Consider the following 5,751-nt stretch of genomic DNA (forward strand, 5'->3'; position numbering starts at 1 on the left):
AGAACAAAGTTAGCTTATCTACACAGAGATTCAAGTAACGCGGGTTTCATCAACATCTTATCCCACCGCTCACTCTATTGAGTCACGAGTAAAACTATGTGATGTGTTCCAGGATGGCATTTTGAAATCGGGAACGTCTTCAAATATAAAAATGCTCTGGGGGGAATGTAGGAATTCAGGGATAAGCTACACGCTTAATGTGAAGGTGACGCTGTACTGCAAATTTGCCCGATGAATTAAAATCTTAATTAATCGATAAGTTCAATCAAAATGCAGTAACAACAGAACTCGTTTGTCTCCCTCTTCTCTGGGATCGTAAAGTCTGAGAAGCTACAAAATCTGATTTCTACATACTATCAAAATGCTAAGGATGTTTTTACATAGCACTGTGGTACTAACTACATAATGGAAAGGATAATACCCTTGTCAACTCGGGGGTTAAACATAAAACACTTTCAGAAAGCTCAATTCAAAACATATTATTTATTGTCTAGTATTGTCCTAGGAGTGCCGGTGAGAAGTAGGGGGCCAGAGAAGATGGTAGTATTTTAAATGGTTCCTAATCTCAGGAAATTCAATATTTTGTGGTAGACACCAGACTTAGGTATTAGAAATTGAGACTAATGCAGCTTTCCCTCTGATTGCCAAAATAATAAACAGAGGGAAAAAAATATCAAAGTGAGCTAGAATTACACAGGAAAACTTGGTGAAACGCATGATATTTTAAAAGGGCTTTAAAAAAATAGACCTTAGACCTTGGATAGGTAGCAAGAATAAAAATTTAAGCTTTATTAAATATTTTTAACTTGTATGCATTTTATGTTCGTCTGGTCATTTTTAAAAAACAAGCAAACGCAGGGGCACCTGCCTGCCTCAATCAGTAGAGCACACAACTTTTGATCTCGGGGTTGTGAGTTCGAACCCCACGTTGGGCGTAGAGGTTCCTTAAAAATAAGCAAAAGCAGAAGTTGAGGAAAGAGAGGACAAGGAGGAACAAAAAGTAGCTATATATTAATCTCAGTTACATCTCCATTCCATTTAATTTGTTAAGAATTACCAGACTGGGGCGCCTGGGTGGCTCAGGCGGTTAAGTGTCTGACTTTGGCTCAGGTCATGATCTCAAGGTTCGTGAGTTTGAGCCCCACGTCGGACTCTGTGCTGACAGCTGGGAGCCTGGAGCCTGCTTCAGATTCTGTCTCCCTCTCTCTCTACCCCTCCCCTGCTCGACTCTCTCTCTCTCTCTCTCTCTCTCTCAAAAATAAATAAACATTAAAAATAATTTTTTAAAAAATGACCAGACCTAAGGTTTGCAGAACCAGGATGAATTACCTACACACATACCCTTTGTGTGTCATCATAACGAGCAAGGGTGAGTCAGCCGATCATGAAACGCTCACCTATATAAAGTACATTGCTTCCAAAATCTAGGCAGTCAGGTGCTAATGGTGTGGGGTTTTTGAATGGCATGAGCAGAATCCATTCCAAAATTTACTTTGTGTTTTTCATCACTTTGCAGACATAGAAGTAAGTTACTAGTTACCAGTACAGAATGCCATCAGGTTACATAAGTGACCTGGCAAGAGGCTCCCCAAATGCTTTATCCTCTAGCAATTATAGAAAAACCAAATTTATAAAAGGCATTACAAATGGATAAGGCTCTGTGTAAATAAATGGATCTACGCTCTGAGTAAACCTGCCTCAAATCCCTTCCTCAGAATAAAAGAAGAATTAACAAGAAAAAAAATTATGCATGACATTTATATGTCTGCTGTCCATAATTGGTTTTTTTTCTGATTTAATTTTATGTTTTCAACATTTAAAACATTGAATGCTTCCAGGGTGCCTGGGTGGCTCAGTCGGTTAAGTGTCTGACTTTAGCTCTGGTCAGGATCTCATGGTTGGTGAGTTCGAGGCCCGCGTTGGGCTCAGAGCCTGGAACCTGCTTCGGATTCTGTGTCTCCCTCTCTCTCTGCCCCTCCTCCACTCGCACTCTGTGTGTGTCTCTCTCTCAGAAATAAATAAACATTGAAAAAAAATTTTTAAACACAACGTTGAATGTTTCCAAAGCCAAAATTAGATAACAAAATACACTCAAGAGAATTCCTTCTTCCATTCCTATTCGACCCTGTGCTCTTTCTTTCCCCGTAGATAAACTTTCGACTAGTTTTTGGTTTACACTTCCAGTGTGACTTTTTCACAAATATAAGCAAAACACATATGCATATGCAACCACGTTCATATTTCTCTCCCATTTTACCCCCTTTCCCACCAAAAGAGCATATGATTTCACGGTTTGGCACCTTGTTTTTTTTTTTTTTTCACTTACCAAACTAGTCTACAGACCACTCCATATCAGCATGTTAGAAATTTTCCCCATTCCTTTTTGCAGTTCAACATTTTGGAAGCATCTGTGTGGTCCCTTTAAAAATATTAAAGAAGTCGGCGCACCTGGGTGGTTCAATCGGTTAAGTTGTGGTGTGTCTGACTCTTGATTTTGGCTCAGGTCATGATCTCTGGGTTCGTGAGATTGAGTCCCACATCGGGCTCTGTGCTGACAGCAGGGACTCCGCTTGGGATTTTCTCTCTCCATCTCTCCCTGCCCCTCCCCCATGCACGTGCGCTCTCAAAATAAATAAACTTTTAAAAATAGGGGTTAATAATTTTAAACCTCAAAACAATAGTATATGGCTGGTCGTTTATGAAATTGTTTCTGTGAAAAGTAACTTTTTCCACCCTCCGAAATTAATGCTACCTTGCACTTCTGGTGATGTTTTGTAAATATTTTTTAAAATGTTTTCTTTTTATCATCTTCTATTTGCCCGTTGTGCTAAATACAGAAAAGTAAAAAGGAAAAGTCTAGATCTAACCACTGTTAATAGTTGAGCACATTTTCTTCCAGCATGTTTCCTATATGTACACATTTTTTCTTTATACTTTTGAAGGTAGAGACTGTACATCTTGCAGTGTCCTTCGGCCAAAGACTTTGTAAATTGAAGATAAAGCTGTACCCTCCTAACACTCTCTGAATCCAATTTAAATGCCTTTGTGATCTCTTCTTGGGCTTGGGGTAATTTAGAAAATTTCCCATTCATTATCATCACTTATTTTCTGGAGTTATCTTTTCCAACAACTACTAAGTTAAAATGAGGAAGAAAAAGAGAGGTCAGTCACTCCCTTTGAAACCAGTTATCTGATTTGGAGTCTTTGACAGGAAAAAAAAAACAATTAAATGTCCCATTAACTTCCACATTGCCATAGTGTGATTGAAATTCAGAGGCCTTTCAAATCTAAAAAGCGCTCCATGCCATAATCAAAGATGACACTATTAAATCACTCATTTAAAAAATACACTTTTAGAATACTCAAGGGGCACCTGGGTGGCTCCGTTGGTAAAGCGTCCAACTTCCATTCAGGTCCTGATCTCGCAGTTCATGAGTTCAAGCCCCACGTGGGGCTCTGTGCTGACAGCTCAGAACCTGGAGCCTGCTTCGGATTCCGTGTTTCCCTCTCTCTCTGTTCCTCCCCTGCTCACACTCTGTCTCTCTCTCTTTCAAATATAAACAAACATTAAACACTTTTTGGGGGTACTCAAATAAGGATTGAGTATTCAATCCTTGTTTTATTTTTATTTTTTTAATTTTTTTAAGGTTTATTTATTTTTGAGACAGGGAGAGATAGAGCATGAACTGGGGAGGGTCAGAGAGAGGGAGACACAGAATCCGAAGCAGGCTCCAGGCTCTGAGCTGTCATCACAGAGCCCGATGCAGGGCTTGAACTCACGGACCGCGAGATCATGACCTGAGCTGATGTCAGCTGCTTAACCAACTGAGCCACCCAGGCGCCCCTCAATCCTTGTTTTAATACTCAAACTGCCTTTCACTGACTCACTGGAATTTTCTGACCATTCCTCCTTAAGAAGGACTGTGAGCGTTTGCATGGGCCAGCAGCAGCCCTAGCAAGAATGTGGCAGGTCCTTGTCCAGAGACCAGCCAAAGCAAACCCGACTTGATGAGTATTGATCGAGGACCTCATCAACCCCGCCGTTCTAGACAAAGGTCAGTGTAATTAGATTGCTTTGAGTAAAATGAGCCCATGGCAACCTAGACTAACAGAATGGATAAACCATAAGGTGATATTTGCTTTAGAAAAGAACTACTTCCCAGAGAATTGCTTTAAATAACAAGCTCTCTTACTATATCTTAAATAAGATTTGACTACACTGCGTCTTTCAGGAACTTGCCATTCAGGAGAGTCCTGTACACAGGTACTTCCTGTTTTGCTGCGAAGTCTTTTAAATAATATTATTTGGCACATATAACACAATAAATAATTACCAAATTTTCATTGTAATTATAGGGGATGTCGTTTGAGGTTACATCAGAGCTACAAGGTAAATTATCATCATCCTCTTTCTCAAGGTCTTGGTAGACTGTGGAATTTAAAAAGGTCTCTTAAAAGGGCATAAAATATGGAAAACATTTAATACTTTCAAATGGATTGTGAAATGCTGAAACCGGGACGTTGAGGTCTCTAGCTCCCTATTAACACAAGCTTTACAAAGCTACATGTGACGTCACAGGCTCATTCCTACGTGCAAAACTGCTTTATCGCTTTTAATAACAAATTAATTCATCGTGCTAATTACACTTTAAAAGAACCGCGGGCGAGGGGGGTGTGCAAAATAACCTGAGCAGGACGGGCCGTCCTTCAAAAATTACGACTTGCCAGAGGGCAACAGTATTGGATAAACCAAAGGCAGGTCCTTCTAAGTGGTGGGACTGTTGCAGGTCACGAGCCCATGAAGCTGACCTAAACAGGAGACTCTTTTCACCTCTCCTTTCACTAAGGCTGTTTGCTAAGAGTTTTTGGTTCAGGGCACAATTCAGCAAAAGGGCCAGAAATATCCCACACCCCCCCCTGCCTCCTTGAGACTCTTTTCGCTCACTGGGGCCTCAACCCTGCTGTCGGAGGGCGCTGCCGGGGATGGATGTCGGCTTTGCTGTCCGAGCTATCACGAAGTTTTAGGTAAAACATTCAGCACGACTATTATTTACTCTAAAATCACCGGGGCCCAGTATAATAAAAACAGTTTCTTCTGTCCTCTTTCCCTTGTTTACCTAAAAGAGACAGGCTTCCCGAGTTTGCTGTTGTTTTACAAGAGCGGTGCACGGAGGAGAATCTCACTGTTCGCCAAGCGTGCGGGAGGCAGCTCGGCGCGCCCCAGAGGACCGCCGGCCCGGCCAGGGCGCACGCAGGGAGCGGTCCCCGCGGCCCTCCGCGCATCTCCCCCGGGGACACCCTGAGTGTGATGCACCCTTCGCTGCGACCTCTCCTCGGTCTCCGCGCCCGTCCAGAGCGGCAACTCCATCTCTCCCGGCCCCTAGTTCCCAGGTGGGCCCGAAGCAGGCCCCCGGCCCCGCCGGGAGCTGCCGGCTCTCCCGGTCCCCGCCCGCCCGAGGCGGGCACCAAAGCCATCGCGGCGCCCGCCGGGGAGGGCTGCTCAAACCCGTTCCTTCCTTCACAGCCCCGAGCGCCCCGATCCCTCCCGGCGCGTCCGCAGTCGCGTCCCCTGCCCCGCCTGCCAGTCTTCCACACGCCCCAGCCGTTCCCGGGACCGCGCGGGCGGTAAGAGCCCCGTCGCCGGCCCCGGGGCCTCCAGCGGCTCGGCGCTCCGTCCCACGGCCTCCCCCGCGGCGTCCTCCGCGGCCGGGGGCGGGGGGGCGCCCCGGGCCGCGCGCCGCCCCAGCCCCG

Source organism: Panthera uncia (assembly GCF_023721935.1).
Source record: "Panthera uncia isolate 11264 chromosome A1 unlocalized genomic scaffold, Puncia_PCG_1.0 HiC_scaffold_17, whole genome shotgun sequence".
Taxonomy (NCBI): Eukaryota; Metazoa; Chordata; class Mammalia; order Carnivora; family Felidae; genus Panthera; species Panthera uncia.